This window comes from Rattus norvegicus, chromosome 12 (assembly GCF_021556685.1).
Source record: "Rattus norvegicus strain SHRSP/BbbUtx chromosome 12, alternate assembly SHRSP_T2T, whole genome shotgun sequence".
Taxonomy (NCBI): domain Eukaryota; kingdom Metazoa; phylum Chordata; class Mammalia; order Rodentia; family Muridae; genus Rattus; species Rattus norvegicus.
In genome coordinates, this window is record NC_141545.1 from 52,873,484 (window position 1) to 52,884,064 (window position 10,581).

Genomic DNA, 10,581 nt, shown 5'->3' on the forward strand with positions numbered 1-10,581 from the left:
AAAGGGGATCAGATCCCATTACAGATGGTTGTGAGCCACCATGTGGTTGCTAGGAATTGAACTCAGGACCTCTGGAAGAGCAGAGAATGCTCTTTTTTTTTTTCTTTTTTCTTTTTTTTCGGGGCTGGGGACCGAACCCAGGACCTTGCGCTTCCTAGGCAAGGCGCTCTACCACTGAGCCAAATCCCCAACCCCCAGAGAATGCTCTTAACGGCTGAGCCATCTCTCCAGCCCCTATGGAGTGGAGCTGGTGTACCAATCCCAGCAGCCACCTTATTATCCTACAGGATTCTGGGAGCACAGCTGACCTACTGAAAAACCTCAAAGAAACAAATTCACAAAATGAGAAATTTGACGTCCTCTCCCTCAAAAAGCCTTACTAGGAAATGGGATCTCCAGCTTCTTATCTCTTTAATGTTCAAAAGACTTCTGCAAGTCCCTACAAGGCCTGTTTAAAGTGGTGGTAGCACATGCCTTTAATCTCCACTCAGGAGGCAGTGGAGAGCGGATCTCTGTGAGCTCAAAGTCAGCCTGGTCTACAGAGTGTGTTCTAGGATAGCCAAAGCAACATAGAGAAACCCTGTCTCAGTGAGAGATGTGTGCATTTGTGCATATGTGCATATGCATGTTTGCATGCATGTATATGCGTGTGTGTGCGTGTGTGCATAATGTCTATTTGTGCTAGCAGTTACAGTCTTCTTCGCTTTGCTTCTCACGGTTACAGGAACACAGTTGCTCTCAGTCTTCTTGAAGTATCCTTAATCAGTTGGCTACAGAGGACTCTTTTTTTATTTTTTCCTTCGGAGCTTGGGACCGAACCCAGGGCCTTGCGCTTGCTAGGCAAGTGCTCTACCACTGAGCTAAATCCCCAACCCCTACAGAGGACTCTTTATCTGTATTGAACAATTCAACCTGACAGAGTAGGTCTGACTGATTACAAAACAGTCCACCGTAGAGCACAAAGCCTCAGAGATGGTCTTTGCTGAAGAAGACAAGTAAGGAGTTGTGATCTCTTGCATCCTGACCCCCTACATTGTCAAAATAATAAAGATGCTTCCTTTTCTCTTCACAGAAATCTGTTCCCGCAGCACAGGTTAAGATTTATAATTTCCCAGACACTATTTCTGCAAGTTGTTAAGAGTTTTCATGACAATTTGTCTTCAAGACTGCCAATAATTCAGTCACTTTCTGGGTTCTTGAGGTGTTAATAAACTGATCGAATAAGTCTTTACTTTCACAATTGTGTGGTGGTGTGTCACTGCTTATGACAAAATCGCTTGTGAGAGAAACCTCCAAGACGTAATACTTTTAAGAAATCACATAAGTGGGCTGGGGAGATGGCTCAGAGGTTGAGAGCAATGACTGTTCTTCCAGAGGTCCTGAGTTCAATTCCCAGCAACCACATGGTGGCTCACAGCCATCTATAGTAAGATCTGGTGCCCTCTTCTGTCAGGCAGCTATATATGCACAACCCTGTGTATGTAATAAATAAATAGATCTTTAAAAAAAAAAAGAAGAAGAAAGAAATCACATAAGTAAAGACAATCATTTGCTTTCTAAGTTTTTCTTTTTTTTAAGGAAAGAATAGTCTTTCCTTTGCTTTCCCAGTAATCTGTTTCTAAGACAGCTGCTAATAAGCCAAATTTCTCTCCAAGCACGGTGGTGCATACCTTTAATCCCAGCACTTTGGTGGCAGAGGCAGGCAGATTTCTCCAAGTTCAAGGCCAGCCTGAGTGAGTTTCAGGATAGCGTGGACTACACAGAGAACCCTGTCACCAAAAAAAAAAAAAAAAAAAAAAAAAAAAGAAAGAAAGAAAGAAAAGAAAAGAAAAACAGGTTGGAGAGATGGTCAGTTAAGAGCACTGACTGCTCTTTCAGAGGACCTGAGTTCAATTCCCAGCACCCACATGGCAGCTCACAACTGTCTATATCTCTGATTTTAAAGGACTGGTGCCCTTACACAGGCGTACAGGCAGATAAAAGGTAAGTGCACATAAAACAAGTAAATCTTTTTTAAAAAGTTAAATTTCTCGGAATCCAAGTGTTAGGGGATTTGCCACTCTCCTATTTTCTTTTTTAGTAACAATGTAACTTAATGTAACTTAATATAGTATAACTTGTAAGAATCAATGTAACTTACATTGGTTAATTGGTCTCTTCTTCTGTAGTGAACAGTACATGCCCATGGGGTAGGAGTCACTACCTACAACATAGTCACTCTTAAAGATACGTCCTGTGTACATTTTCAGAGGAAAGAATATGCTTCCGTTTTATTGCATAATGACCTGTTCCTACAGAACCTGTTAAGAGTTTCCTATCAGAAACTGTTTGGACAAGCTGAGAGAACATTCCACTCTCTGTTCCCCATAGACTTGTTCAAATACATGAGTCTATGGGGGCTATATCTAGCTATAGCATAAGAAGAAATACATTTAGTCCAACTTCCAAAGTCCCTGTAGTCTATACCAGTCTCGACAATGTTAAAAGTCCAAAGTTCAAAGTCTTTTCTGAGATTTATCCAATCATTTAACTGTAACCCCTATAGCAAGACCAGTTGGGTAAACTCCAGACTCTGAATCTCCATGTCTGATGTCAAAATGGTCTTCAGGTCTCTAACTCCTTTTTTTTTTTTTTTTTTTTTTTGGTTCTTTTTTTCGGAGCTGGGGACCGAACCCAGGGCCTTGCGCTTCCTAGGCAAGCGCTCTACCACTGAGCTAAATCCTCAGCCCCTAACTCCTTTTTCATCTTTGTTGACTGCAACAAACTTCTTTCTCCTGGGCTGGTTCAACTCCCTGTTAGCAGCTTTCCTCAGCAGGTATCTCATAGCTCTTGCATCTAGAACATCTTGAGGTCTCCAAGGCAACTGCAACTTTACAGCTTCTTATTCCAATGTCTGGGATACACACGTGATCTTCTGGGCTCCTCCAAAGGGTTTGGGGCACTTCTGCAGATCTGCGCTCTGTAGTATTCTAGGCTCTAAATGACACTATTCTACTACTGCTGCTGTTCTTGGTGGTTATCCCATGGTACTGGCATCTCCAATACCCTGGGGTCTTCTACTGCAACTGGGCTTCACCAATAGCCTCTCATAGCTTCTCTTCATGGTGCCAAGCCTCAACATCTTTGCATGACCCCTTCAGTCCTGGGCCATCAACTGTGACTGAGGCTGCACCTTCACCAGTGGCCTTTCCTGGCCTCTCACCCTGTTAAGATCCAAGGCATGTTAGTTCAAGCCTTTAATCCCAGGAGGCAAAGGCAAACAGATCTCTGAGTTCTAGGCCAGCCTGGGACAGAGCAAGTTCTTGGTGAAGAAATGATTAAATCGGGCTGGAGAGATGGCTCAGCAGTTAAGAGTACCCGACTACTCTTCCAGAGGTCCTGAGTTCAATTCCCAGCAACCACATGGTGGCTCACAACCTTCTGTAAAGAGATCCGATGCCCTCTTCTGGTGTGTCTGAAGACAGCTACAGTGCACTTATATATAATAAATGAATAAATCTTTAAAAAAAATGCTTAAATCCAGGCATGCTATTACACGCCTTTAATCTCAGCCCTCAGGAGACAGAGCCAAGATGATCTCTGAGTTCAAGATTAATCTACAGGGCAAGTTCCAGGGCAGGCAAGTTTAGGCAAGAGGAGTTGGGAAAAAGAGAGTTTGTACTAGATTAAGGTCACCACTCCCTTAGTTCAGTTTAATATCCTTGAACTCCAGATTCAGCCCCATTTCGTTTCCTGGTGCCCCTTTAGTATTATTTGATCCATACATTTTACATTTTTCCTTTCTAAGCTTGTTACTCTGGTTCAAAATGCTCTTCATGAGACTTGACCAGAGAACAAAGTCTCTGCTGGGGGTTGTTTTGTTTTGTTTGAGACTTCTTTTTTTTTATTTTTAAAAATAATTTATTTATTTAGTATATATGAGTACATTGTAGCTGTCTTCAGATACGCCAGAATCTGTTATAGATGGTTGCTGGGAATTGAACTCAGGACCTCTGGAAGAGCAGTCAATGCTCTTAACCGCTGAGCCATCTCTCCAGCCCCCTGTTTGAGACTTCTTTGTCAATGCAATTAATATAAATCTCTTCACTTTAGCCTCAAGCAGATTCTTCAGATGAAGAGCTGCCACATTCTCCACCAAAATACCACAAAGACAGACTCTAGGCTGCATACTGAAATTCTTCTCCACTGAATCCTCTTGGGCTAGGTCAGCACAATTCAAATCACTCAACAAGCAACAAAGTCTTCTATATTCCTTTTAGGATGGCCCATTAAGCCCCATTTAAAGTATCCCAGTGCCTTCCAAATCCAAAGTCCCCAAATCCACATTCCTCCAAACAAAAGCATGGTTAGGCCTATCCACAGCAATACCCCAGTCCTGGTACCAACTTGTGTCTTAGGCTTTGCATTGCTGTGAACAGACACCATGACCAAGGCAACTTTTTAAAAAATGACATTTAACTGAGGCTGGCTCACAGTCTCAGAGGTTCAGTCCTTTATGATCAAGACGGGAGCATGGCAGCATCCAGGCAGGCCTGGTGCAGGAGGAGCTGAGAGTTCTACATCTTCATCTGAAGGAAGCTGGAAGACTGGCTCCCATGTGGGTAGGAGAAGGGTCTCATTGCCCACCCCCACAGTGACACACTTCTTCCAACAAAGCCAATAGTACCACTCCTGATCCTGCCACTCCTTGGGCCAAGCATGTACAAACCGTCACAGTGGTCACACTCAACCTTTATTACTGGCCTCATGAGTGATGTATAGGCAAACATGCAGATGCACCCCCAAGATGACTGGCTCTCAAAATGGCACATCACCTTCATAGCCATATAACTGTGTATGCCTTGCATCTGTGAGCCTACACGTCCATGTTCCTGTCATGTGAGCAGGATCAGACATGGTACATGCTGCATCGTGTCCATACAGATGCCCAGGTGACCAGCTCAAAATAGGTACATTGGATGGCACGCCTACATAGCCACAATGTGACCAGGGTAAGAAATGACATGTGGGTAGACATGTAACCTGGTTGGAAATTACATGTACTTACAGCTCCCCAAGTGACCAGGCTAAGAAATAGCTTGAGAGCAAACATGCCCATATGCCTACTAAATATCAGAGGGCTCAGTGGTTAAGAGCACTGACTGCTCTTCCAGAGGTCCTGAGTTCAAGTCCCAACAACCACATGGTGGCTCACAACCATCCGTAATGAGATCTGATGCCCCCTTCTGGTGTGTCTAAAGACAGCTACAGTGTACTTATATATAAGAAATAAATATATCTTTGAAAAAAAATAACAAGTCATAACTAGCAAGTGCTCTAACATGCCCCCATATATCCTCCTTGGTATCAGCTTCAAAACAGCCATGTAGATCAACATGGCTACTCTCCACCCCCATGTGAATAGGCTAGGTAGTGGTTTGAAGGTGAACATGCCCATAACCCCCTACTTATAACCTGCCTCAGATATGCCATGGTGGCACATGTGTCCACACTCTTCCTCCTATGATTAGACTCTGAAACAGCATGTGGGTGAATCTGCCCTTCAGATTGGAGAGGTCTCTGAAGTGAGCAGATTTGGAAATGCCACATGTGCCAAAGTGCCCAGACAACCTCCTATTAAGAATAGGCTCAGAAATAGCATCTGGGGGCTGGAGAGATGGCTCAGTGGTTAACGGCACCGACTGCTTTTCCAGATGTCCTGAGTTCAATTCCCAACAACCACATGGTGGCTCACAACAATCTTTAATTCGATCTGATACCCTCTTCTGGGGTGTTTGAAGACAGCTACAGTGTACTCATATACATAAAATAAATAAATAAATCTTAAAAAAAAAAAAAGAAATAGCATTTGGAAGGTGAGTGGTGGACTTCTCAGTTCAAGGCCAGCCTGGTCTACCGAGTGAGTTCCAGGAAAACAAAACAAAACAAAAACAAAAAACAAAAAAAAAAAAAACCCAACCAAACATTTGGGCTAATTTACCCATATGCTCCTCTATGTTATGGGGCTCAGAACTGGCACGCAGCCCAACACCTTACCACCCCCAACAAATGACTAGAGTCATAAACGTGAGGCTCAAACCAGACATGTGGCAACATCCCCTTTTGATGATGCTCAGAAATAGCAAATGCAACAACATGCCCTTACACCTGCCATTCGATCAGTCTCTTAAATGTCATGTGGGCAAACACATCCATACACTACCCAAAGTGACCTTAACTTGGAAAGTGCATGTGGGCCAACATGCCTGTACTGCCCCCATATGACCAGGTTCAATATATGCCTCTGAGCCAACACGCAAATATACTTCACCATATTACCGGGATCAGAAAATGGCATTTTGACCAACCTATAACCATACACAGTTCAATAATGACAGGGTTCAGAACTGGCACATGGGACAATATTTACATACCCCCCCCCAAATAATCAGAGTTATAAATAACACTTGCTTCAACTTGGGCCAAGGTGGCCATACACTATTTTGTGTTAATAGCTTAGGAAATGGCTTGTGAGGGGACCTGTCTATACCCCCCACCATATGATAAGGCTTGTTTATGGCATGTGGGGGAACGTACCCATAAACCCCTCTCCTTGTCACTGGGCTCCAAGATGTCTTGAGGACAAACACTCCCAGACACTACGCTTGGAAACTGCACGAGGAGCAATGTGCCGGTACGCCTCCCGTACAGCCATTCTCAGAAATGGCGTTTAGGCAAACACTCCCTTATGAGCGGGCTCAGAATTGGAATCTGGACCCACATGCCATCCTCCAGTCCCAGAGAGTTGGGTGGTGAGTGGCAGGTATTCCTACATGTCCACAGTGTCCCCCAAATAGTGCAATTCTAGTTGAATCATTATATCTAGGGTAAACATTAGAACAAAGTAGGTTTTTTTGTTGTTTTTTTTTTTTACTGCATATAGGGCAGGCATCACCTAGAACTGTTGTTTTTCTAGAAATACATTGACCTTGAAGAAATCTGCTGTAGAAAACAGTGATTGTTTTCTGTTATCTATAGAGCTGTTTTTCTTTTTTCTCCCCCCACCCCCTGGAGCTTAGGACCCAGCCCAGGGCCTTGTGCTTGCTAGGCAAGTGCTCTACCACTGAGCTAAATCTCCAACCGCTAGAGCTGTTTCTCTGAGGGAGCTTTATAGCCAGCCTTTCCGTGGCTTTGGTCTGGGCACACCTGGAATGTATTGTTGAGTATGGCAAAGAGTTCACAACAAGGACAGAAAGGTGGAAGGCTGTGATGTCTTTCTTTGGGAAACATTGATTAGATTAGGGGCTTGGGTATAAGGAACTTGTTTTATCCTCCCCCAAAAAACTTTTGCATAACAATCAATACTCATGCTTCTGTATTGCTGTTCAAGGCTCAGTCCGGGAGAGGCTGATCCACCCTGCTGCTAAGAAGCTTGAGTTCATCCTGCAGTGTCTCTTTCTCTGTTCATCCCACGTAACTCATAATACTGACACATGTGAGGCAGCATGCCCAGATGTGCCACGTATGACCAGATTCGGAAATGGCATGTAACTAAGATGCACATATACCATCCCCCATGTGTCTGTGCTCAGTAATGGTATTTAAGCTAACATATACATATACTCACCATGTGACCCAGTTAGGAAATGGTGTATAGGCAAACATTACACACACACACACACACACACACACACACACACATACATATATACACATACATACATGTATACACATATATACATACACACACATATATACACACATACATACACACATACACGCATATACAATATATACATATATACACATATGTATACATATATACACACATATATATCAACATATGCACGTATAACACATGTGTATGCATATGTAACACATATACATATACACAGATGTATACATATATACACACATATATACATATATATACACATATATATACATACACACACATATTATCTCCCATGTGACAGAACTTGTAAGTGATGTGTCAGCAAACATGCCCATTTATCTATGTATATGAATGGGCTCAGAAATAACAAGTGGGCACAACACCTACCCCCTACCATATGACCATCTTCTGAAATAGCATGTGGGCCAACATGCTCATCCACCCTGTAAGTGACAGGGCTTGTAAATTTCAAGGACTCCGACATGTCCATGCAGTCCCCTACATTACCATATTACCAGCTTCAATACAGGCATGTGGGCCATCGTGGCCATTCCCCACTCCCACAGGTGAATGGGCCAAGGAAATGGTTTGAGGGTGAATGTATCTGTTTACTTCCCATAGGACCAGGCTGGCTATAGGGCACATGTGCAAACATGCTCACACATTTCCCTGTGTTATGGGGCTCGAAAATGGTGTGTGAACAAAATTGCCCATATACCTCCCAAAATGACTGGGGTCATAAATATCATGAGCTCGAACATGTCCATATAGTCCTTCAAGTGATGAGAGACTCAGAATAGGTCTGTGGGGCTGCAGAGATGACTCAGAGGTTAAAAGCACTGGCTGCTCTTCCAGAGGTCCTGAGTTCAATTCCCATCAACCACATGGTGGCTCACAACTATCTGTAATGGGATCCAGTGACTCTACTGGTGTGTCTGAAGACAGCTACAGTGTGCTCATACAAATAAAATAAATTTTTTATTAAAAAACAAAAAAACAAAAAAAACCCCAGGGCGTTGGGGATTTAGCTCAGTGGTAGAGCGCTTGCCTAGCAAGCGCAAGGCCCTGGGTTCGGTCCTCAGCTCCGAAAAAAAGAAAAAAGAAGAAGAAGAAGAAAAAAAACAAAACAGAATAGGCTTGTGGGCTAACATACCTATATACCCCCTAATATGATTGTGGTTGGAAATGGCATGTGGGCACACACACACACACACACACACACACACACACACACACACAGAGAGACACACACATACAGACACACACACAGACACACACACACAGACACACACACACACATAGACACACACACACAGACACACATACAGACACACACACAGACACACACACACACAGAGACACACACATACAGACACACACACAGACACACACACAGACACACAGAGAGACACACACACAGACACACAGAGACACACACACATACAGACACACAACACATACAGACACACACAGAAACACACACAGAGACACATACATACAGACACACATATAGACACACACAGAGACACACACAGACACACACTCATATAGACACACACACACACACACACACACACACACACACAGCCTATGGTTCGGCATGTGGGCCAACAAGCCCTTGCTGCTCCTCAGGTGACTAGGCTCAAAATTAGGCATATGGTCCAATATGCTAATACCCTCCCCCCCAAATGACAGTGATTATAAACATCGAGTGCTCCAACATGCCCATGCAGTCCCCATGTGACCAGACAGGCAAGAAAAACACCCGAGGCAAAACAAATCCCCATGCTATATATAATTCCAGCTTTTGTAGGAGAACCAGAAGCTCATGATTATCTTTAGCTATGTGACAATCTCTGGGATAGCCTGGACTACATGAGACCCTGCCACAAACATCCCCTCTAACAGCAGACACTAAGTAAAATAATAAATGAAAGAAAACTAAGGCTTGGCTCCATGGATAAAGGCCCCTGTTGCCAATTTGAAAACCTGAATTTAGGGGTTGGGGATTTAGCTCAGTGGTAGAGCGCTTGCCTAGCAAGCGCAAGGCCCTGGGTTCGGTCCCCAGCTCCGAAAAATAGAAAAGAAAAAAAAAAAAAAGAAAAAAAAAAGAAAACCTGAATTTAGTACTGGGAGTCACAAGGTGGACAGAACCAATTTGCATGTTATGCTTTGACCTTCGCGTGAGCATGTTCTCAAGTCTCCTTCCCCACATAAATGAATGTAATAAGAGAGAGAAAATGGATGTGGTGGCACCTGCCTTAAATTCTAGCGCTCGGCAAGAAGAAGCTGAGGGATATCTGTGAGTTTTGAGGCCAGCACGACCCACGCACCGAGTTTGAGACCAGCCAGGGCTGCACTGCAAGAAGACTCAGTTTAAAAACCTTTAGTCCCAGTTCTCAGGAGGCAGAGGAGTTTGAGGCCAGCTGGGTCTACTACAGAGGGAGTTCCAGGATAGACAGAAATACACAAAGAAACCATATCTCGACTTCTCCTAAAGAAAGTACAAACAAAAACAAAAACAAAAAAAACCCAAAAAACAAAAAAACAAAACCGAACCAAATAGGTAGTAGGAAGTGCGTTGGGCGGAGCTAGAGAGATGGCTCAGCTATTGAGTGTACTGCTCTCCTGGTTTGGTTCCCAGTTTCCACACAGCAGCTCATAACAGCCTGAAACTCCAATTCCAGGATCCCTGCACATATGTTTATATGCATGACTATATGACATACAAGGTGCATATAAATTCATGTAGGCACACACATATACCCAAGAATAAAAAAGTAAATAAAGCAAAAAAAAAATGCCTAGGGCAGAGCAAGGAGTCATAGCTAGAGATAGTTCAGACCTTGGCACGCCCTGTCCGCTCCGGCCCCGCCCATATCGTGCCTCCTCTCCCAAGTTCCGCCCACTATAAGGCCTGCCCCGTG